The sequence below is a fragment of the Mytilus californianus genome, unplaced genomic scaffold (genome assembly GCF_021869535.1).
Source record: "Mytilus californianus isolate M0D057914Y unplaced genomic scaffold, xbMytCali1.0.p SCAF_3, whole genome shotgun sequence".
NCBI classification, from domain to species: Eukaryota; Metazoa; Mollusca; class Bivalvia; order Mytilida; family Mytilidae; genus Mytilus; species Mytilus californianus.
Window position 1 is genome coordinate 57,423,782 of NW_026262679.1, and position 26,172 is coordinate 57,449,953.

Consider the following 26,172-nt stretch of genomic DNA (forward strand, 5'->3'; position numbering starts at 1 on the left):
GAAATAATAATTATATCAATAAACCATCTTCATTTCTGATTGAAATATAGATTTAAAATGAAAATAAGTTAATGAAATACAGTCAAAAAGAGCAACTGACCAATGATGATGGCTGCCATTAATGCCAGTTTTTCTTTGTAGGTATTTTGAAAGAAAAAAAAATTAAAGTAGCAAATTTTTTAAGTTTTATATTTGGTTCAATATTTTTGATCTTATTTTGTTTTTGTTTCAGATACCAGCCCCAGGATATTTACGTCAGGACAGGTAACATATGCATCGGAAAGTAAGTATATTTTTTTTTTCATTTATTAATAGTTGTCTGATAGATATTACAATAATTTTGAATATGTTTTACAGATAGACGGGAGCCAAGAGAGAAGAAGAAAAAAATACAGTCCTAGACATTGAGACGATTTAATTGTAGACGCCTAGATGATGATGTACGTATTTTGTCGTTACAATTGTTCTTAAACTGTTAATAGTTGTAAGGTGATAAAATCAGACTTTTCCCTGGAGAAACTGCTTGAAAATTTATTACAAATTAGTCCAAAATTTCTTTTTCAAATTTATACGCTAATGAAAAAAGTATACTTGTACTCCAATTTAGGATTTGAATTAAAACATGCATCACATTAATTTCTGAATTAATTTTAACAGCAAATAGTCTTTTAACATTGACAATTTGGAAACCCTTTCTCTAATATTCTCACCTGAACGAAAGTAAAGTTTCCGATTGTCAATTTGGATATCTACATATTTAGTTGATTTTTGTCAAGCCTTCGACTTTTGTCGAAAAAGCGAGACATAGCGATCCTACATTCCGTCGTCATCGTCGGAGGCGTCCACAAATATTCACTCTGTTGTTAAAGTTGAAATTTTAATAACTTTCTTAAACTATTCTGGATTTCTACCAAACTTTGACAGAAGCTTGTTTATGATCATAAGATAATATTCAAAAGTAAATTTTGTAAAAAAAAAAATCCATTTTTTCCGTATTTTACTTATAAATGGACTTAGTTTTTCTGCCAAGAAACATTACATTCACTCTGTGGTTAAAGTTTTTAAAATTTTAATAACTTTCTTAAACTATCCTGGATTTCTACCAAACTTGGAAAGAAGCTTGTTTATGATCATAAGATAGTATCCAGAAGTAAGTTTTGTAAAATAAAATCCATTTTTTCCGTATTTTACTTATAAATGGACTTAGTTTTTCTGCCAAGAAACATTACATTCACTCTGTGGTTAAAGTTTTTGAAATTTTAATAACTTTCTTAAACTATCCTGGATTTCTACCAAACATGGAAAGAAGCTTGTTTATGATCATAAGATAGTATCCAGAAGTAAATTTTGTAAAAAAAAAAATCCATTTTTTCCGTATTTTACTTATAAATGGACTTAGTTTTTCTGCCAGTTAACATTACATTCACTCAGTGGTTAATGTTTTAAAAATTTTAACAACTTTCTTAAACTATCCTGGATTTGTACCAAACTTGGACAGAAGCTTGTTTATGATTAAAAGCTAGTATCTAGAAGGAAATTTTGTTAAAATTTTTTTTGATTTTTTCCGTATTTTACTTATAAATGGACTTTGTTTTTCTTCCAGTTAACATTACATACAGTCTGCAGTTTAAGTTTTTAAAACATTTATTAGATTCATAAACTATCCTGGATTTTTACCAAACTTGGACAGAAGCTACTTACAATCAAAAGATAGTATAGAGAGGAATATTTTTATTTATTTTTTTCCTCATTTTTGTTGAGCCTGCGATTAACAGCAAAAGTAGGCGAGACACTGGGTTCCGCGGAACCCTTACAAATTTTTTAAAAAGTAATTTGGAAAATATGACTTGATTTAGATTGTTTGAAATTCAGTTGAATTTTAATCATTTCTGTTCAAAATGTATACATCAGATTGTTTTGGTTAGCCACCAACTTCTGATAATTTGACGTGCACATTAATTTCGGAAATAATGATTATATCAATAAACCGTCTTTATTACTGATTGAAATATAGATTTAAAATGAAAATAAGTTAATGATATACAGTCAAAAAGAGCAATTGACCAATGATGATGGCTGCCATTAATGCCAGTTTTTCTTTATAGGTATTTTGAAAGAAAAAAAAATTGTCAATTTGGATATCTACATATTTAGTTGATTTTTTAAAAAGTAATTTGGAAAATATGACTTGATTTAGATTGTTTGAAATTCAGTTGAATTTTAATCATTTCTGTTCAAAATGTAAAATTTCGGAAATAATGATTATATCAATAAACCGTCTTCATTACTGATTGAAATATAGATTTAAAATGAAAATAAGTTAATGATATACAGTCAAAAAGAGCAACTGACCAATGATGATGGCTGCCATAAATGCCAGTTTTTCTTTATAGGTATTTTGAAAGAAAAAAAAATTAAAGTAGCAAATTTTTTAAGTTTTATATTTGGTTCAATATTTTTGAACTTATTTTGTTTTTGTTTCAGATACCAGCCCCAGGATATTTACGTCAGGACAGGTAACATATGCATCGGAAAGTAAGTATATTTTTTTTTCATTTATTAATAGTTGTCTGATAGATATTACAATAATTTTGAATATGTTTTACAGATAGACGGGAGCCAAGAGAGAAGAAGAAAAAAATACAGTCCTAGACATTGAGACGATTTAATTGTAGACGCCTAGATGATGATGTATGTATTTTGTCGTTACAATTGTTCTTAAACTGTTAATAGTTGTAAGGTGATAAAATCAAACTTTTCCCTGGAGAAACTGCTTGATAATTACAAATTAGTCCAAAATTTCTTTTTCAAATTTATACACTAATGAAAAAGTATACTTGTACTCCAATTTAGGATTTGAATTAAAACATGCATCACATTAATTTCTGAATTAATTTTAACAGCAAATAGTCTTTTAACATTGACAATTTGGAAACCCTTTCTCTAATAGTCTCACCTGAACGAAAGTAAAGTTTCCGATTGTCAATTTGGATATCTACATATTTAGTTGATTTTTGTCGAGCCTTCGACTTTTGTCGAAAAAGCGAGACATAGCGATCCTACATTCCGTCGGCTTCCACAAAAATTCACTCTGTGGTTAAAGTTTTTGAAATTTTAATAACTTTCTTAAACTATCCTGGATTTCTACCAAACTTGGAAAGAAGCTTGTTTATGATCATAAGATAGTATCCAGAAGTAAATTTTGTAAAAAAAAATCCATTTTTGCTGTATTTTACTTATAAATGGACTTAGTTTTTCTGCCAAGAAACATTACATTCACTCTGTGGTTAAAGTTTTTGAAATTTTAATAACTTTCTTAAACTATCCTGGATTTCTACCAAACATGGAAAGAAGCTTGTTTATGATCATAAGATAGTATCCAGAAGTAAATTTTGTAAAAAAAAAAATCCATTTTTTCCGTATTTTACTTATAAATGGACTTAGTTTTCCTGCCAGTTAACATTACATTCAATCAGTGGTTAAAGTTTTTAAAATTTTAACAACTTTCTTAAACTATCCTGGATTTGTACCAAACTTGGACAGAAGCTTGTTTATGATTAAAAGCTAGTATCTAGAAGGAAATTTTGTTTAAATTTTTTTGATTTTTTCTGTATTTTACTTATAAATGGACTTTGTTTTTCTTCCAGTTAACATTACATACAGTCTGCAGTTTAAGTTTTTAAAACATTTATTAGATTCATAAACTATCCTGGATTTTTACCAAACTTGGACAGAAGCTACTTACAATCAAAAGATAGTATAGAGAGGAATATTTTTATTTATTTTTTTCCTCATTTTTGTTGAGCCTGCGATTAACAGCAAAAGTAGGCGAGACACTGGGTTCCGCTGAACCCTTACGAATTTTTTAAAAAGTAATTTGGAAAATATGACTTGATTTAGATTGTTTGAAATTCAGTTGAAATTTAATCATTTCTGTTCAAAATGTATACATCAGATTGTTTTGGTTAGCCACCAACTTCTGATAATTTGACGTGCACATTAATTTCGGAAATAATGATTATATCAATAAACCGTCTTCATTACTGATTGAAATATAGATTTAAAATGAAAATAAGTTAATGATATACAGTCAAAAAGAGCAACTGACCAATGATGATGGCTGCCATTAATGCCAGTTTTTCTTTATAGGTATTTTGAAAGAAAGAAAAATTAAAGTAGCAAATTTTTTAAGTTTTATATTTGGTTCAATATTTTTGAACTTATTTTGTTTTTGTTTCAGATACCAGCCCCAGGATATTTACGTCAGGACAGGTAACATATGCATCGGAAAGTAAGTATATTTTTTTTTCATTTATTAATAGTTGTCTGATAGATATTACAATAATTTTGAATATGTTTTACAGATAGACGGGAGCCAAGAGAGAAGAAGAAAAAAATACAGTCCTAGACATTGAGACGATTTAATTGTAGACGCCTAGATGATGATGTATGTATTTTGTCGTTACAATTGTACTTAAACTGTTAATAGTTGTAAGGTGATAAAATCAGACTTTTCCCTGGAGAAACTGCTTGAAAATTTATTACAAATTAGTCCAAAATTTCTTTTTCAAATTTATACTCTAATGAAAAAAGTATACTTGTACTCCAATTTAGGATTTGAATTAAAACATGCATCACATTAATTTCTGAATTAATTTTAACAGCAAATAGTCTTTTAACATTGACAATTTGGAAACCCTTTCTCTAATAGTCTCACCTGAACGAAAGTAAAGTTTCCGATTGTCAATTTGGATATCTACATATTTAGTTGATTTTTTAAAAAGTAATTTGGAAAATATGACTTGATTTAGATTGTTTGAAATTCAGTTGAATTTTAATCATTTCTGTTCAAAATGTATACATCAGATTGTTTTGGTTAGCCACCAACTTCTGATAATTTGACGTGCACATTAATTTCGGAAATAATGATTATATCAATAAACCGTCTTCATTACTGATTGAAATATAGATTTAAAATGAAAATAAGTTAATGATATACAGTCAAAAAGAGCAACTGACCAATGATGATGGCTGCCATTAATGCCAGTTTTTCTTTATAGGTATTTTGAAAGAAAGAAAAATTAAAGTAGCAAATTTTTTAAGTTTTATATTTGGTTCAATATTTTTGAACTTATTTTGTTTTTGTTTCAGATACCAGCCCCAGGATATTTACGTCAGGACAGGTAACATATGCATAGGAAAGTAAGTATATTTTTTTTTCATTTATTAATAGTTGTCTGATAGATATTACAATAATTTTGAATATGTTTTACAGATAGACCGGAGCCAAGAGAGAAGAAGAAAAAATACAGTCCTAGACCTTGAGACGATTTAATTGTAGACGCCTAGATGATGATGTATGTATTTTGTCGTTACAATTGTACTTAAACTGTTAATAGTTGTAAGGTGATAAAATCAGACTTTTCCCTGGAGAAACTGCTTGAAAATTTATTACAAATTAGTCCAAAATTTCTTTTTCAAATTTATACTCTAATGAAAAAAGTATACTTGTACTCCAATTTAGGATTTGAATTAAAACATGCATCACATTAATTTCTGAATTAATTTTAACAGCAAATAGTCTTTTAACATTGACAATTTGGAAACTCTTTCTCTAATAGTCTCACCTGAATGAAAGTAAAGTTTCCGATTGTCAATTTGGATGTCTACATAAATGTATACATCAGATTGAATTGGTTAGCCACCAATTTCTGATAATTTGACACGCACATTAATTTCGATATAATGATTATATTATGAAAACTGTCTTCAATACTGAAGTCAAATACAGATATACCATAAGTTATATATATAAAGATATCCTACAATCTGTTCACATCACAAATTCATACTTTTGTGTTTCTCTTACCAAAGTAAACTACTGTAAATTCAGAAATTATTGTGTGCATTTATTATTGCGATTTTTACATTATGGACTAAAAGTAAGATTATTTTATTGAATTTCAGGAAAGTTTTTATACAGATATCGGAATAGGAGTTTCTTATTATTGCAAAACTCAACCTGTCACATTATTCAGATGAATAAAACCTCGCAATAGTGTTTCTGAATTAACGGTTAATTATTTGTGCCAGAAGTTATCCAACACATCACTCTTTTATAATTTTTGGTTTTGTTACAAATGCAGGCCTGAAAAGTTTCAGTGGTACAGCTTGAAGATGGTTCCATTGTACATAGAAGATGAAGATGAGTTAGGTTAAACCTTGTAAGGTAATAATAAAATCAGTTTCCCCTGGGAAAATTGCTTGGTTTTTTAATCACAACTGGGTTTAATATTTATAGCTTTCAAATTAATATTCTAATGATACATTCTTAAATAAAAATGTATTGTTATAATCTATTTTCATGTTACCGAATTGATTAGAGAGTATGGAACTTTTCGATAGGTAACTTACTCTGTGGTAGGATATTCTAGTACTCTGTGATGTAAGAAAGACTGAAAGAAGTAAAATCATGTAAGCTTACAGTCTGTGCAATTTGTCGAAAAAGTTGATTATTTTGGGTTTTTTTTGAGTCGTCTCATCTGTGTAAAAATTTTGACCGTTTGTGGCCTAAAAGTTTATTAGCCATTCATAAGGAGCAAACTTCAAAGACCGTGACACACCTTTCAATTCAAAGGAACACAGCATGGCTCCCTATAGCTTTAGATATGGCAGCCAAAAAAGTTGGAACTGAAGATAGTGACCAGACAACAGAATACTTGGGGGAATAAAAATAATTTGGTTTATAAATCCAGACAATAAAATTTCTTAAATGTCCAAAAACTCAGATGAGAATTAAGGAGAGCCCAAAGGATGATGTGAGATGCCCATCTGTCCTTTGATATATCAACACTAATATGAAATGCTTCAAAGACCTGTAGAATTAACAACTAAAACTGCATATGTGCAAAAGTAATATTTAAAAAAGTTAAATTGTAAATGTACAAACTGTTCAAGATTCAGTTTAACTTTGGTGAACATATTTAAGAGTAGTTGAAGAAATCATGATATATATGTAACACTCCCAAACGTTTCCATCCCCCCAAACATGTCTGATTCCCTAAAACGTGTCCTTAGAATCTTAAATCGCGCATACGTGACCGATTTCACTCCCCCAAACGTGTCTAATAATTGTTATTCGCCAAAACGTGTCCAGTTTAAAGCACCAGAACGTCTCAAAACTTTTAGCGCTTATATGTCTCCTGTGAAGTTTATGGCAATACAATGATGGGGGACATGATAGAAGACATGGTGTTTGGGTTGGATTCTAAAAATAAATCGAAGCAGCTAACTAAGGACATCTGGAGGAAAGATATAGTAATCTGCATAGACAAATATCCAAGATATGGTACAATGTGCACAGGGACTTCTGCTTTCAAATAAACAGACACAGTGTAAGAAAAAGGATGACAAAATAAGCTATTTTTACTTACAGTGGTTTATTAATTTTTTATCAATAAAATTGTCATTGTTTTAAATTACAGTTGGAGGTACTTCATAATTAAGAAATCTAATACAATTTATATTGCATGTTTTCCCAGTCCTTCACTGTTAATACAGTGGTCATTTATTAGCATTAATTTGTCCAATGCCGGTTGTTTATATCAAGCATTATTGCAAGCTTAATTTAACTATTGACTGTTGATTGCTTAATGTCAGTGGCAAATATTTCAAGCATATTTAGAGCAAACAATTACACAGAAAACGCAATTAACTAGTTTTGAACAGTGTAAATCATCGTTTACTTAGTGAATTATTTTGTACTAATATACTCTGGTGATGCCTAAATATCTTTATAATGTATGAGGGTAATTGCACGACAGGCTTCCTGCAGAAGTTGTTTCTGGGCTTTTTAAAAGAACCCTTTGGTTCCATATAGACTGGATACGTTGGAGCTACATAAACAGAACACGTTTTGATACCCTTTAGCAACAAGTCATATTTTGCAGTTCATTGACGTCATATGGACACGTTTGGGGGAATCAGACACGTTTCTGATTGGTACATATATACAATAACTATCTGATTTCCATCTACATGCAGAGTGAAAAAACAAAACAAAGCAGTTCCAAGGAAAATGGTAACATATAGATCTTCAACTAACTCTGAGGCTCTGCCATGAAAAAAATAAAGAAGCAAGGACAGCAGCTCTAAGAAAGATTATTACATTGATAATCTTCCAAGTCTGATGTGTAGCCATTAAAGAAATAATGTAAGTACAATTAGGCAATACAATTTCTGTATATTCTCTAAAAATATGTGATAAAAGTACAGAAGGTAATATCTGTTTTCTTATTTTCCACATTTACAACACACAAAAAAAAAGAATTTATCAATTCAATATATGGTTTCCAGGAACATGAATAAAGCTTTCAAATCACGAAAAGTAAAATTCAGAGAGAATTTTTTCCTTCAAGGGGAGACTAGTACAACAAATGGCAAGACTGTTTTATTCATTGAGAGATTACTCATTGAAAATTTTAGGCTGGCAATTTCAACAAGATTTGTAAAATGTATAATTTATGTCTATTTTAATTCCTTTTTAGGTTATTTCTGAGTATTACATATATACAATAACTATCTGATTTCCATCTACATGCAGAATGAAAAAAAAATAAAGCAGCAGGGATATAATAAGTAGTTCCAAGGAAAATGGTAACATAGATCTTAAATCAACTAACTCTGAGGCTCTGCCATAAAAAAAATACAGATTAGCAAGGACAGCAGCTCTAAGAAAGATTATTACATTGATAATCTTCCAAGTCCGATGAGTGGCCATTAAAGAAATAATGTAAGTACAATTAGGCAATACAATTTCTGTATATTCTCTAAAAATATGTGATAAAAGTACAGAAGGCAACAACCATTTTCTTATTTTCCATTTTAACAACACAAAAAAAAAAGAATTTATAAATTCAATATATGGTTTCCAGGAACATGAATAAAGCTTTCAAATCATGAAAAGTAAAATTCAGAGAGAATTTTTCCTTCAAGGGGAGACTAGTACAACAAACGGCAAGACTGTTTCATTCATTGGGAGATTACTCATTGAAAATTTTAGGCTGGCAATTTCAACAAGATTTGTAAAATGTATAATTTATGTCTATTTTAATTCCTTTTTAGGTTATTTCTGAGATTTACATATATACAATAACTATCTGATTTCCATCTACATGCAGAAAGAAAAAAAAATAAAGCAGCAGGGATAGTAGTTCCAAGGAAAATGGTAACATAGATCTTAAATCAACTAACTCTGAGGCTCTGCCATGAAAAAAATAAAGAAGCAAGGACAGCAGCTCTAAGAAAGATTATTACATTGATAATCTTCCAAGTCTGATGTGTAGCCATTAAAGAAATAATGTAAGTACAATTAGGCAATACAATTTCTGTATATTCTCTAAAAATATGTGATAAAAGTACAGAAGGCAATATCTGTTTTCTTATTTTCCACATTTACAACACACAAAAAAAAAGAATTTATCAATTCAATATATGGTTTCCAGGAACATGAATAAAGCTTTCAAATCACGAAAAGTAAAATTCAGAGAGAATTTTTCCTTCAAGGGGAGACTAGTACAACAAACGGCAAGACTGTTTTATTCATTGGGAGATTACTCATTGAAAATTTTAGGCTGGCAATTTCAACAAGATTTGTAAAATGTATAATTTATGTCTATTTTAATTCCTTTTTAGGTTATTTCTGAGTTTTACATATATACAATAACTATCTGATTTCCATCTACATGCAGAATGAAAAAAAAATAAAGCAGCAGGGATATAATAAGTAGTTCCAAGGAAAATGGTAACATAGATCTTAAATCAACTAACTCTGAGGCTCTGCCATGAAAAAAATAAAGATTAGCAAGGACAGCAGCTCTAAGAAAGATTATTACATTGATAATCTTCCAAGTCTGATGTATAGCCATTAAAGAAATAATGTAAGTACAATTAGGCAATATAATTTCTGTATATTCTCTAAAAATATGTGATAAAAGTACAGAAGGCAATATCTGTTTTCTTATTTTCCACATTTACAACACACAAAAAAAAAGAATTTATCAATTCAATATATGGTTTCCAGGAACATGAATAAAGCTTTCAAATCACGAAAAGTAAAATTCAGAGAGAATTTTTCCTTCAAGGGGAGACTAGTACAACAAACGGCAAGACTGTTTCATTCATTGGGAGATTACTCATTGAAAATTTTAGGCTGGCAATTTCAACAAGATTTGTAAAATGTATAATTTATGTCTATTTTAATTCCTTTTTAGGTTATTTCTGAGTTTTACATATATACAATAACTATCTGATTTCCATCTACATGCAGAAAGAAAAAAAAATAAAGCAGCAGGGATAGTAGTTCCAAGGAAAATGGTAACATAGATCTTAAATCAACTAACTCTGAGGCTCTGCCATGAAAAAAATAAAGAAGCAAGGACAGCAGCTCTAAGAAAGATTATTACATTGATAATCTTCCAAGTCTGATGTGTAGCCATTAAAGAAATAATGTAAGTACAATTAGGCAATACAATTTCTGTATATTCTCTAAAAATATGTGATAAAAGTACAGAAGGCAATATCTGTTTTCTTATTTTCCACATTTACAACACACAAAAAAAAAGAATTTATCAATTCAATATATGGTTTCCAGGAACATGAATAAAGCTTTCAAATCACGAAAAGTAAAATTCAGAGAGAAATTTTCCTTCAAGGGGAGACTAGTACAACAAACGGCAAGACTGTTTTATTCATTGGGAGATTACTCATTGAAAATTTTAGGCTGGCAATTTCAACAAGATTTGTAAAATGTATAATTTATGTCTATTTTAATTCCTTTTTAGGTTATTTCTGAGTTTTACATATATACAATAACTATCTGATTTCCATCTACATGCAGAATGAAAAAAAAATAAAGCAGCAGGGATATAATAAGTAGTTCCAAGGAAAATGGTAACATAGATCTTAAATCAACTAACTCTGAGGCTCTGCCATGAAAAAAATAAAGATTAGCAAGGACAGCAGCTCTTAGAAAGATTATTTCATTGATAATCTTCCAAGTCTGATGTGTGGCCATCAAAGAAATAATGTAAGTACAATTAGGCAATACAATTTCTGTATATTCTCTAAAAATATGTGATAAAAGTACACAAGGCAACAACCATTTTCTTATTTTTCACATTTACAACACAAAAAAAAAAAGAATTTATCAATTCAATATATGGTTTCCAGGAACATGCGCATGAATAAAGCTTTCAAATCATGAAAAGTAAAATTCAGAGACAATTTTTCCTTCAAGGGGAGACTAGTACAACAAACAGCAAGACTGTTTCATTCATTGGGAGATTACTCATTGAAAATTTTAGGCTGGCAATTTCAACAAGATTTGTAAAATGTATAATTTATGTCAATCTTAATTCCTTTCTAGGTGATTTCAGTGTTTAAATGGATGGGAGTAAGACTTGGTGGTATAATATTTCTAATATTGAAGTAGGTATATAATTCCTCTATTTAAACATGTTTTATTTTCATCATAAAATAAGTTTATAGGAAATAAAATATGCTCTATGCTTGAAGATGTAAGAGGTCAGAAGTTTGTTTTTTCATATCAGTACCAAAATTTGACCGTATGTTTTAAAGATTTTAATTAATTCTGTGGATGTCATATTTTTGTGTTGTTGGGATGTTGTCACATTGATGTATATAACTCATCTTCTGTTACTCACTTTTGTCGCGCCTTGACAGAGTCTTAAAGCGAGATATAGGTATGCTGTTTCCCGCGGCGGCAGGGTCAACAATGTATTAGTTTGTGATTAGGTCTAGTTCATGGTGAACCACTAGTGGTAGGTCAATGATATTTGGTATGCAGTTGCATTGGCACATCTCATTATCATGGAGATTATTTGGCCCCGCCCCCTCAGTCAAGGTCTATTGACTTTGAAACTTTGCTTAGTTTACATGTATTAGTTTGTAATTAGGTCAGTTTATGGGGAACCACTAGTGGTAGGTCAATGGTATTTGATATGCAGTTGTATAAGCATTGGCATATCTCATTTCCATGGACAACGTTTGGTCCCTACCCCTCAGTCATGGTCTATTGACTTTGAAACTTTTGCTAAGTTTACATGTATTAGTTTGTGATTAGGTCAGTTTAAGATTAACCACTTATGTTAAGTCAATGATATTCGGTATGCAATTGTATTGGCATTTGCAAGTTTCATTTCAATGGAGATTATATAACCCCACCCCCCTAATTATGGTTCATTGACTTTGAAACTTTTACATAGTTTACAAGTTGGTCCAAGTACACAGTTATTTCGTAGTGCATTTCTTTTAGACAATAAATGAAAATTAAAAAAATCCCACCTGCGCTTTATCAATAATATTTTTAGTGTGTTGTACTACTTTTGGGACAAATTATATCAAAATTATAGAAAACCTCATCGGCTCTAACTCAAAATATGGACAATTTTATGTTAAGGGGGTCTTCAAATCTTTTGACAGCTTCCGAAGTGCTAATTTTTAAAAATTTTCAGCTGGACCAAATCACTACTTTACTTTAAAATTCATAACCAACATTTTTTACAGTGTCATTTCACCCCCTACTTGCTATTTGAGTCATAAAACATGGAGAAATAAATTTGGAAGGGGTATAAAAAAATTGGCAAGTAACACACTGTCCACACTAGGGACTATATTCGTGGACAAGGAAGGACGATAACTATGTACTCGGACTAGTTAATGTTTGTGTTTAGGTTTGTTTAAAGGGAACGACTTATGAAGTCAATGGTATTTGGTTTGCATTTGTATTAACATTGGCACATCTCAATTCCATGGAGATTGTTTAGCCCTGTACCTTCAGTCATGGTTCATTAACTTTGGATATTTGCATAACTTACATGTTAATGTATTGCTATTTTAATTTCATCATTTGCATTATCAAAATAACAAATAGGCGAGACATATCTGTGTTAACAGTTTATGTCATATATAACCTATTTCCATATACTCTGGATTTATTATCATTCTTTGTATACCAATTTTCGTGGATATAAAAGTGACCAACATATATAAATGTTCAATGTAGTACAAATTTTCTATAGGCTTGTATGCCAACTTTATCAAAACCCACAAAAATACAATTGTTCCTCAATCAACGAAAATGAAGAAATGTTCAGAATGTTGAGATCTACCTCCTGTACAATTACGTCAAAACTGTCAGACATTCTTAAAGGAGTTATTGCCCTTAAATGTAAAGTTTTACAATTTTTTTTCATTTTTATCCATTATTTTGAAAATAAAAATAGATGGAGAGAAATTTTAATACAAAAAAAAGCAAGACAATTTATGCACAAAAGTCAAATGACTGAAATCTTCTGAGGACTAATTATTGGAGTTATTGATCTTCAATGACGCAATGACGATTTTTACCATTGATCAGCAAGTCAAGATTTACAAAAAAGCTGCCTTAGATTTTTACCAGGAAGTGGTTATTGTTGAAGATGAAGATGAGCGACACAGGCTCTTAAGAGCCTCTGTTTTGAACAATTTTGATTGCCATTTTACTTTTTACTTTCAGGTTAGCATTAGTTACTGCTTGTCAGTATGGATTGTTTAGAATCGTCATTGGAGCTGTCTTTTAAGGTAAGAACCATTGCATAGATTTATAAACTTGTCGATTAAAGATTATGTAAATGCACTTGAATTTTGCCTGTGACATTTTGTCGCAGAAGCCAGGCATAGCAATTCACATTACTTTGTTTTAGGCATCCAAATTTAGGTTCAGTATTATGGTCAAACATCAAAATCTTTATCAAACTTAGTAATTGTACATCAGAAGAATCCACAGCAAAATTTTGAAATTCAAATTGAAGGAACAAATGTGTGTAGGGTATGAGTTATTTAGTTATTATTGCTGTATATAAAATCAGAGAAGGGGAATTATCAATTTGTATTTAACTTGGAAATCAGTCCTTCATTGCACAGATGCAATAAATGGACTTTTTTCAAAGTTTTCACTAAGATAATTTTAAGGTTAAAATATTAGTTATCAATTACTTTGTCAAACCTTCATAGTATTGTATGAAAATACGACAAAAAACATTTATTTTCCACATTCAAAGTACCAAGAAAGTTATTTTATCAGTTTGATATTTGGTTTCCAGTAACATGAATAAAATAATATATCATTTGAAAAGTAAATTCTGAGATAGATTTTACCTTCAGGAGGAGACTAGTACAACAAACAGCAAGAATGTGTCATTCAATGGGAGATAACTCATAGATTATTGAGAAAAAAATTAATGTTAAAACAAAATCAAAACATGTTTTTTTTTTCCGGTTTTATAGATATTAAACTGGTTTTGATGCTATGCGAAATCTTAAGTCAGAAAACTAATTTTTTGGCTGACAATTTAACACTTTCGTAAAATATATAATTTGCATCAATTTTAATTCCTTTTTAGGTTATTACAGTGACTGTTTTCATGGATGGGGAGTAAAACTTTGTGGTCTAATACTTCTCATAAATGAGTAGGTATCTACTCTGTTGAAAACAAATTTTATTTTCATCTAAAAAAATAAAAATTGAGAGGAATATAATGTGCATTAGGCTTGATAGTTTTAAGAGATTGGTCAGAAGTTCTTTTTGTCTACTTTGCACCACAGGGGATATATGGTTATAGTCTTTGTCTAAGTGTCGTAAACACATTAATACTTAAAGATGGTCGCTCTTTTTTTTTTTTTTACTTTTTGCCAGATATTCAGAATCCTCTTGTTTTATCCATGAAGTGCCATTACAATTTTGCCCACTTACCCCTTCTTATCTTTTCATAATTTTATTACATATGGTTTAAAAACCCATGTTTGAAAATCTTATAAAATCCTTGTTATTTTTTCATAAATCTAATTTGCAATAATATAAATAAATGGAGAATGTTTCCATATAACATGTAAAAGTGACGCCATTTAAATTCAAAGCTGAACAGTGTTTTGTGGTAATTAGCATTGTGTATAAGTTTCAAAACATTTGGTCGAGGCAAACTAAAGTTAAAAACGGTAACCACTTTTGCAATGCACATACAGACAGACAAGGGTAACACTTGATGCCCCCTCAGCTTTGGTGCTGGCATAAAAAATGACCTATATGTTAACAACAAACAGAAACAAAAATTCTTTTTAAATCACACGCTATTGCCTTCATTTTGATACTAATTTTCAAAACCTACCTCAATTAAAATATGACCAATTGCCATGATTGCGGTTTGAATTCAGTTAAAATTAAAGAACCTTAGTGAGCGCGCTCACATACCCCACGTCCTCACATTGTCATTGGAGAAATAAAATATGTGTAAGAAAAAAAAATTGAATCATAATTTCCTGTCAATTTGCACATCTACATAGTATGTCCTTATTATCTACAAAGTTTCATGAAATTATGTTGTGTGGTTTCAGAGGAGTTGCGATGAAAAACTGTTGCAGAAGACATTGAAGCAAATAAGTTCAAAGGGGCGTAACTCCTAGAAAAAATATTGAATCATAATTTCCTGTCGATATGCACATCTACATAGTATGACCTTATTATCTACAAAGTTTCATGAAATTCTGTTGTGTGGTTTCAGAGGAGTTGTGATGACAAACTGTTGCAGTAGTACATTGAAGCAAATAAGTTCAAAGGGGTGTAACTCCTAGAAAAAAATTGAACCGTAATTTCCTGTCGATATGCACATCTACATAGTATGTCCTTATTATGTAAAAAGGTTTCATGAAATTCTGTTGTGTGGTATCAGAGGAGTTGCGATGACAAACTGTTGCAGTAGTACATTAAAGTAAATAAGTTCAAAGGGGCATAACTCCTAGAAAAAAAATTGAACCGTAATTTCCTGTCGATATGCACATCTACATAGTATGTCCGTATTATCTAAAAAGGTTTCATGAAATTCTGTTGTGTGGTATCAGAGGAGTTGCGATGACAAACTGTTGCATAGTACATTGAAGCAAATAAGTTCAAAGGGGCGTAACTCCTAGAAAAAAAATTGAATCGCAATTTCCTGTCGATATGCACAACTACATAGTATGTCCTTATTATCTAAAAAGGTTTCGTGAAATTCTGTTGTGTGGTTTGAGAGGAGTTGCGATGACAAGAAACAGGACTGACGGACTGACGGACTGACAGACGGACGGGTCAAAAACATTATACCCTCCGCAACTCGTTGCGTGGGGTATAATGAAAATATATATGTGGTTCCAGTTACCAGACCCACCCTAGAACTTTTTTTTCATTCTGTAAAATAAATTTTGAATGATCCCATTTTATGGAATGTGAACTTCAATAATTAAATTCAAAGACTTCTGTCATATGAATTTCCAATAAAAGTATCCACTACGGCTAAAAATGCAACAAATTCTTAACAGAATGCAACAAAATTAACTAAAAACGTGACATGTCTGTTATTTCACAACCAAACATATAATATATGATATATAGTGTATAATACCAGAATCGGACTCCGTGAACACACCGACCCTATCTTTTTTTGAGAATGTAACTGGAACCACACATATATTTTAATTTGGACTTATGTTTTTTTGTATTATGCAGATGAAGATTTTGGATCCTTTTAGCTTGAAAGATTGTCAGGAACATGAAGAAACTGAATCCATAATAAACATGTGTACACAAACAGGTAGATATATATCTGTATATAGTTTTCAAATAAAACATGCTTCAGCAGTGTGCAAAATAACTGTTCCATTAATGTGTTATGTATTATAAGGAAAGATGGGGGGTACTTTTAACCACAATTTAAAAGCACTAATTTCTACTAATTCTAAATGTTTATGTATGATTTTTCAAGAGATTGCAAGAAAATACATGCAAGCCCAATTACATCCTAGTCAGTGCCCATGTGTGCCCTATATTAAAGTACATGTACACAAATATATGCACAGCTGCATGTGAATTGGGTTTGGAATGAAGCATTGCAGTTACAGAAAATATATCTAGAAAATTTACCTTTTTCATTACAGAAGAATCATTTATATGAGTTTTCAAAGGCCCATTCAATTAAATGAGAGAAATACTGTTTAACAAAATTGTGTGGTAATGTAGTGTTCAGAGTCGAAAAATCATAAATGTCAACTGAATTGAACAGACCATCAGTATCAAAAACATCCAAAGATTATTTTGACACTCCAAAAATAGTTAATTCCATTAATTTTGTATGCTTTGTTACACAAAATTGATAATAGTTCATTAACAGGGAACTAGTTAACAGCTAGTACAGAAAGATTAGTCGTAGAACACTTGCTATAAGTATATACTTTTATATTGATGTTCCTGATGATGGCCAACCCGGGTAAAACACTTCGGACACCCTGTATTGACAAAGTGCTATTTTACAAACTATACCACTTGGTCGTTGCCGCTGCTTATGAAATGTTAATCACGAGGTTGTCACAAGACCAAGTAGTCAATAACATTAGTTACTAGTACAACATTCATTTTTTTTTTCGTCGATCAATATTGAAATGATTAAGAAAATGAAGTTCAAATTTCCTTAGACAAAGTAAACCTTTATATACAAATACTAGTAAGGAGAGATGTGGTATGATTGCCAATGAGACAACTATTCATAGGAAACTAAAGAAATTTGATGTGATCAACAATAGATCATTGTACAGGCTTAAAAATATCGTGAAGTAAGCTATAAATGGTCCCGACATGACAAAGTGGAAACAGTTCAACGGAGGAAACTTACAGCTTCATTTATGCTGGATCAATAAACGAAAAAAATATGTCAGGCAGCAACCAACGACAACCACTGAGTTAGAGGCACCTGACGTGGAACATGCACGCAGAATTGGTATTTTGGATGATTTGTATATATATATATATCCTTAACTTTCAAATATCTATTCTGAGCGTTCTTTGTGAAAATTAATCCCGACGCGCAATATACATTTTGTGTGCTCAATATAATTATATTGACTTTTTTCGTGTTTGTGAGTGAATTGGTTGAGTTTATACACCAATAAATTCCTTTAAAAAGGCGTTTAATCCTATAATATAAAATACTTCATTCTGACTGAACAGTATACATAAGAGCGGCATATCTCGTGAAAATTCTATGAATTTGAGCGCACAATGTATTATATGGTGCGCATAATATAGCTATATCAAGCACACAATATGATATTAAATAGATCGCACAAAATAATTATTTGTGTGCACTATTTGTGCGTACAATATATTTGCATTGAGCGCAAAAAATAAAAATTTATGCACACCATATAATTATATTGAGCACACAAAATGTATATTGAGCGTACAATATATTTTTTCTCTATACCGTACTTTGATAGGTATAAGAAAATAATGGCCGATAAGTTCAGGAACCACACTTTGATATGATTGGTCTGCCAGGTGAAATTACATTTTAGTTCATTTAAACCAGCCTGGCGTATTTGTTTAAACTTCTCCGTTTCAAGACTGCCATTAGTAAGTGATATCCCGAGGAAGGAAGTTGTCTTGAAGTTACATCATGACCTTCCCTTTTCTTTGTTTTGATTCTTGTGCAGCTGATTGAGTCAACATTTTTCAGTTTTATTATACTTTTAATAGGTCGGGAACTCTAGATTTCCTGACGTCAGAATATATTTGCATAGTAATTTCCGAAATAGAAGGTAAACATGGCCTTGAAAAACTGACCAATTGACTCAATGAACTACAATGCATTGTGGGCTACTACAAGTTTACTACCGCTTAAAAACACGTGAAGTTAGTGGAAAAACTGTCAACTAATATAGTGTCTGGGACTCACATAATAAATGTTTTTGTTCGGCGAATGTGTTTAATGTAAAATATATAACATAATCTTCAAATTGCATGCTCAGATTAAAAAAATATTGTTTACTGGCTTCACGATTCGACTTTCTTTTTCACCTTGTAAAAGTAGTTGAACAGGCTTTGTCCATTGTTATGCATTGTACCTGTGGATTAATTTCACGTGAAACAGTGAAATTTCAAATGAAGTGACCGCTGTCCAGAATAGAAATCTTTTGAGTCCTTATAAACCCGTCAAAACGGTTTGAATTAAGGAATGGGTTACATGTCTATCTCTATATAGATATAGGAAGATGTGGTATGAGTGCCAATGAGACAACTCTCCATCCAAGTGACAATTTATAAAAGTAAACCATTATAGGTCAAGGTACAACCTTCAACACGGAGCATTGGCTCACACCGAACAGCAAGCTATAAAGGGCCCCAAAAAATTACTAGTGTAAAACCATTCAAACGGAAAAACCAACGGTCTAATCTATATAAATACGAGAAACGTGTATGAACTACATAAACAGATGACAACTACTGTAATCAGATTCCTGACTTAGGACAGGTGCAAACATTTGCAGCGGGATTAAACGTTTTAATGGTACCAAACCTTCTCCCTTTTCTGAAACAATAGTATAACATCACAACATAGAAAAATACACTATAAAATATCAATCGGAAGGCTTAACTCAATCAAAAAACATAAATTAACACATAATGAACGAATAAATTTGACCTGTGACATATATGCTTTGGGATTATTTTGTATCCTGTATAAGGGCATACAATACAGTTTTAATCTCACGATGATTTTTTTACGAAAATTTGCATACAAGCTAATTTACACCTAGTCAATTCAAATATGTAATAAAAAATATACCTTCATGTGCTACTTTAAGAGATAAATAGGGTCAAAGTTTTAAACATTTGCACAAAATTTCGGTTTTGTGGACAATACTGTCAATACTATCCTTTTGAAAGGCATACCTAACTTTTTTTGTTTCAAAAGATAAACACAAGCGCATTTTTGTAAAAAAAAATAAACATTTGGAAAACCTTCTTCACATAAGTATGTTCTAAAATTGTATAACAATTCTTTGGAATTAATTAATTTTTATCAAAGTTTCAGGATTTTAGAAAAAAAAACGGATTTTTTTTTTTGCTGTATATTTATCTTATTTTTAAAAATTTCATCGGTGACTTTTTCATAAAAATTAGTATAAATAATCTTAACACGTAATGATAGCACCATAAATGATTTTATTAAGATTGGCAAATATCCGAGTCCGTTAAAAATATAAAAAATTCCAATATCTACTTTAGAAGAAAACGAACTTTGCAAAGACGAAAACAAAACGAAACTACAGCTGCTTGCATTGATTGAGGAAAATATTGCTTCATTACTTTCAGAACAAAGGGAACAGTTTGAAATAGAAAAAAGCCCCAAAAACTGAAATATGCCAAAAAATCAATACTTATAGATTTTGTTAACATTTTCAAAGAAGAATTAAGAAATGTCTTGAGTAGTTTTGATAAAATATGATAGATGATATAGGTTTTATACATGTTCTGTACCTGTCAAATTCTAAACATAAAAATATTACACAGTATTCTATAGTAAATATCTCTTTTCAAGATAATGGAAAACCAATCAAGACATTCTGAAAGGTGTTAGTATATAAAAAAGAATAAGGAGGTGTGGTATGAATGCCAATGAGACAACTATCTACCAAAGTTCAAATGAAGTGGATATAAGCAATTATAGGCAACTACAATGAGAAAAACCCATACCGTATAGTCGGTTATAAATAGCCCCGATTGACAATTACACGTGTTTGTTTCTCAAAAACAAATTAATAAATAAATACCCTTCCTCGATTTAAATTACTTTTTAATCATAAAAAAGGTACAATATCATAACATCAATTTTATGAAAAGTTTGGAAATTTTATTGACCCCAACAGATATTTGACACACAAAGGGTCTTCCTCTTTTTTACGAACCTAAACTTCAAGGATCCCTTATTTTTTTAACTATCTAATTGAAAGTTTGTCTTATGGGTAATTGTGTTTTTCACTGTTGTTTCGTTGTTGTCTTGTTGACGAATACCTGAAATCTTCGTGTAATTATTAATCATATAAATGGCTATATTTCCAGTAATTCAAACACTCGTTTCTTGGCATAAAAACAACTCTTTCTTAATCTGAGCATGGAACGAATACTTTATATCACGGACTATAAATGTGGATACAAAAAGTGAAAAACTAAGCGAAATTGTTAATCCCGCAATGCATGAAAAAATGTGTTGTATTTGAGGAAATAACACGTGTTCTCGGGTTGATCGTAAACACGTTGTAGTCCATCATGCATTGTTATTCATTTAATGGATTAGTCAAAAACCCATGAAAAAAAAATGCGTCATACGTAAATAAACAATTACATGTGCGAGGACATCAGTATGCTAATCTTTGCATATCCATATAAGGTAGTGTTCCCGACCTGTTTGAGAAAACCCTAGGTATATTAGATATTGTTTTTATTTCATGATTTTTTTTCAAATATAAAAACTGACAAATGCATGTAGAGATACATCTGTCTGTCTGTCCGGCCGAAAGACCTTGGATAGGAAACTTTTGTGAAAGTTATCTATAAAGGGGAATGGTTAATACGTTTTTTATTTGGTAATCAGCTTGACAATGTTAAGTTAAATCGAGTAAGCAAATTTTACATCCACTTATAAAAAGAGTCGGAAGATACCAAAGGGACACTCAAAATGAGGGGGGGGGGGGGGGGGGGGTCCAAAATGCATTAGTTGAAGAGAAACCGACAACACCATGGAAAAAAAGAAAAAATAACCAAAAGACAAACAAGATTCTATAAAACACAACATAGAAAACTTTAAAATTTATTTTGTTAAAAGTAACTTGTTAAATTAGTTTAGGAGCTATACCTACAAAGGAGATATCAAAGAGTGGAAATAAAAAATAAACCATCTGTATTTAGTCATTTTTCTTAAAAGACTGAGCAACAATAATCCCATCGAACACTTGGGGTAATAGTAAGCAAATTCTGTTCTATATGTGACACTCGCTGTGATTTTCATGGTATTACTAAGTAACTTTTATATATCTAGTGGATGCCAGGCCTTAAGGAAAACTTTTCCAACTACATACGTTAGTTTTCAAGGTGTAAATACAGCCATTTTTGTCCATTTGTTATGGTGAACCGTCCGAATTCAAGCTTAATATAAAAATTTTATCATTTGCCACAAAACGTCGCTTTTCAGATAGTTTTTGTCTAAAATGGAAGTGGCCGCATTTGTGTTCAGTCTCAACCTTTATATATATGTTACGTATCATCATCAAATACAACATATATTTAAATGTTAAGATTGAACACAAGTGCGGTCACTTCCATTTTAGACAAAAAACCCGTCTAAAATAAGCACAAATGCTAAAATTGTAAAGATTTCAGTAATTTTGCATGAATTAATGATGCAAGTACCTGATGCATATATATGCATTGTTTTGTTAAAAACAGCCCATCTTTATTAAACACAATGATTCTTCTTTCCAAAAAAATAACTAAAAGTTTACATTTTTAACAACTTTTTGAAATGCTATATTTTGGGGCCAAAAAGGGGCCTTACCGGGCCTACTCCTTGTGAACATTGTAATGTCACAGACGATGTTAAACACTTTCTTTTGAAAACAATAAAATATATTAAAAAAAAAACCTCTGTTCGATCTACAAATCATTAGTCTTATCATTAGTCTTCTTTAATGTTATAAATCAATAAATAATTTTTTCCAGACAAAATAACAACAACACTGGTTGATACAATTCTAGGAACCGGTGAAGAAGTTAAAAGTTTTACAATATACTGAAGACTTGCAATGGAAAATCCAGGAAACAGGTCTTTTACTAAACAGTATGAGAGAGCCAAGATGATTGTTGGATTTAAAATGCTTGGAAAATACAACCAAATGAAGACAAAAAATGCACTGCATCAACAAACAAAACAACTACTGGAACATTGGGGCACCAGTACTGAGTTCTGATTCTAAAAACAATTGTTCAAAATCTTCTACAAGATTAAGAAGACTGTACATACATGTATATATATATTTATATAAAAAAGAAAAAAATAATGCATGTGCTTGAAACTTGTGTACATACATGTAATGAATAGAAAAAATGAAAGAAAAAAAAATGAAAACAAAATGAAAAGAAAAAAAAAAGAAAAAAGAAAGAAAGAAAATTCAAAAAAAGAAAAAAAGAAAAGAAATTCAAAAAAAGAAATGAAAAGAAAAGAAAAGAAAGAATATTCAAAAAAAGAATAGAAAATTCAAAAAAAAAAATGAAAGAAAAAGAAAAAAAAAAATTGAGGAGGGAGGTGGGTAATGCAGCCAAGTAATACTGTATTCACCAATTTTCATGCACCATAACACCCACAATCGTGATAGTACTCTTAGATTTGCCTACAAATTTTGTGATTAAATAATATAACCTCATTATGCAGGAAATCTTTTAGAGCAGACCCAAGTCTTTTATCATTTTCATTGATATAAGATACCCCAATTTTAATTTCTAAATAAAACCAAGGTGCTTATTATTATGAATACAGTACAACTTGCCAGTCACAAGCCTGGAATAAAGAGCCACATTAAAATATCAAGAATTAAGTTAGTTTAAACAGGACTGTTCACAACTTTTTTTACCATTATATTCTTGTCACTCATATTTTTTTCGTTTCCTTTAAATTAGGTCGATATATTCTATAGCATGTTTAGTTACATGTACCTACCCTTTTTCATAGTCTCAATATACATTGCCTTCATGGTCTTTCTTATATACAAATGTACTCCAGGTAAACAAAAAATTCTGGAACAAATTGTACATTCTAGTTGTACAGTATGTGTCATACTAGTAAAAAAGGGGGGATACAAATTTAAACTTTTAACATATATTTAAATCATGGATTTATTGTGGCTTTTAATGCAGAGTGAATCACCATATAGTTTTAATTTTAGATTTATTGTGGCTTTTAATGCAGAGTGAACCATCGTATAGTTTTAATGATATTGTAGAACCAACTTGTAAAATTCAGAATCATACACCAATCAATACATACGTAAAATTATATATTGTACTAGGAATACACAAATCATGATAACTCAATATAATCTATATGTAGTTTTTATTCTAGTCAAGACCATGCTCATTACAATAAAAATTGTTTTACAAATATCTTTAGTTCAGAGATAGTTTCTTTTCAGAGTCACAGTGTCCAATATTTTTTGTTCAACATACATGGTCACATACAAAAGTCATGGGAATAACGTCAGAAATCTAAGAAATGTTTGAATAAATCAATGTTGTCTGCATGAAAATACAAATATCAACATATTACGTTTGGTTTTTATCAGAGTCCTTGAAGATAATCTGCTGATCCTCACTATAGATTACATGTATATGTATGTTCTATTGAAAAACAACAAAATAGTCAGTCCTTTGAATATGGTGGAGGGCAAAACCTTCGGACCCACCACTTATTGAGAACTCTGCTGGACTACATTTCCTTAATACGCCTGTGTATAATAAACTGTTTTAACTAGAGGGGTGCATTGAAAAATGTCACGCATTAGATAAAAGAAAAAAGGTGCCAATGTTAAATGTATGAAAAATCTACAGAATCATTTCCTGCCAAATTTTAAATGGCTTGTAAACATCTTGAAAATCAGGACATAGACCCTTCATTTTTTTCTGCTTGAATTACAAGCTATCGGATAAGGACCGAATTAACAGCAAATCTATCCTTGTTTTAATAAATGCCTCCCCCCTTGAGATGCAAAATATGACACCCCGAGCGACACATTACCTGATGTTCATGCTGAGTGGTTGTCGTTGTTGATGTGGTTCATAAGTGTTTCTCGTTTCTCGGTTTTTATATGATTAGAACATTTTTTTGTTTGAATGGTTTTACACTAGTCATTTTTGGGGCCCTTTATAACTTGCTGTTAGGTGTGAGCCAAGGCTATGTGTTGAAGGCCGTACTCTGACCTATAATGGTTTACTTTTTACAATTGTGACTTGGATGGAGAGTTGTCTCATTGGCACTCATACCACATCTTATATCTACTTATGGTTAGCTTTCATCATACATGTACATTTCTTATCAATTTTCCAGAATTCAAATTTATTTCAGATTCCAATAATTCTTTGTTTGCAGTTTAAAATGTATGACAATGAATCACATTAATCAGAGACATATATACATGTATATATGTCTATATACATGTATATATGTCTATATACATGTATCTATGTCTATATATATGTATATATGTCTCTGCTTTAATAAGAATAATTAAAAGAGTTAATCTTTAATTGTAATTTCCAGTTAATTGGTGTTTTCCTTTTTCAATTTCAATTTTGATTTTGAATTATGTATGCATTGCAATAATAGTATTTATGAATATTTATATAATATAATCTGGCGACTCCAACGAGCATGACAGGCTGTCAGCAAAGTTAGATTATTGTTTGTGTTGTGTTATATTTGGCACAACTATGCAGTTAATGCACAAAAACATCTTTTGTTTTTCTCATTTCCCTGGTAAGGTCCTACACTAGAGTTTTGCTGGCATATAGACGTATTTACACTTGTATGCAAATTTGTCAGCAATTACGTAAAATCACACAGGTTCCCGTAAACTTTGACATCATAATTCAAAACATTTGACGTCACAATTAAAAAGTGATTGTTGCCTGACGTCAAAAGGTGATTCGGAGTAGATCTAAGGTCATTCGGGGGCAAAATATAGCTAAATACCAAAAGTGTAAATACGTTTATTGACAAAAGGACTCAAGTTCCTAAAAGTGGGATTTTACCTGGTCAGCTAGAATCATTGGAATGTAGTTATTTAGTTTTTCAAAATGAAATACAAAAGGTTAAGATGAGATTATTTTTATAGTATGAGTTATTGAATTGATATTGTATAGTGTATAGTGTATATAATTTATTTGGCAATCGCCAATGGCAGTCAGCAGGGTTTAAGAACATTTGTTGTTCGACCTGTTAGTCAAATGCGTTTTGTTAAAATATACTTTTTCACTTTTTTGGTCTTTTGGAAAATGTTGTTTGTGCTGTATTTAGACCCCTCTAACAAGAAATTTGTTTTGCATGCACACGTATAAAAATTGCGGTTTTTATCCAACGCAATCATAGGTTTGAACGTTGTCTTCAATTTAGACTTGTTTATATTTTTTCGTTTGGGCTTGTATTATATTTGCCTTCGGGTTTATATGATCCGTTCATCCTATTTTGACTCCTCAAAATT

The 26,172-nt window shown here is 30.7% G+C and overlaps 1 long non-coding RNA gene across 50 annotated transcripts in view; it reads left to right on the forward strand.

The window, feature by feature from the left end:
• Positions 1 to 22,816, forward strand: part of LOC127733050 (uncharacterized) — a 46,864-nt gene extending 24,048 nt beyond the window's left edge. For 10 of the 50 annotated variants that reach the window (XR_007996631.1, XR_007996632.1, XR_007996647.1 and 7 more), the window contains 12 exons: positions 5,152 to 5,357; positions 6,147 to 6,229; positions 8,044 to 8,212; positions 8,603 to 8,791; positions 9,180 to 9,360; positions 9,750 to 9,938; positions 10,328 to 10,508; positions 10,898 to 11,086; positions 11,426 to 11,487; positions 13,577 to 13,641; positions 16,598 to 16,682; positions 22,643 to 22,816. This is a non-coding gene — a long non-coding RNA (uncharacterized LOC127733050). Of the gene's footprint in view, positions 1 to 232; positions 441 to 2,484; positions 2,692 to 4,240; positions 4,448 to 5,151; positions 5,358 to 6,146; positions 6,230 to 8,043; positions 8,213 to 8,546; positions 8,792 to 9,123; positions 9,361 to 9,693; positions 9,939 to 10,271; positions 10,509 to 10,841; positions 11,087 to 11,425; positions 11,488 to 13,576; positions 13,642 to 14,462; positions 14,530 to 16,597; positions 16,683 to 22,642 lie in introns of all 50 variants that reach the window. The other 40 variants (XR_007996652.1, XR_007996657.1, XR_007996658.1 and 37 more) reach the window with 25 other exon arrangements.
• The last annotated feature ends 3,356 nt before the right edge of the window (positions 22,817 to 26,172 follow it).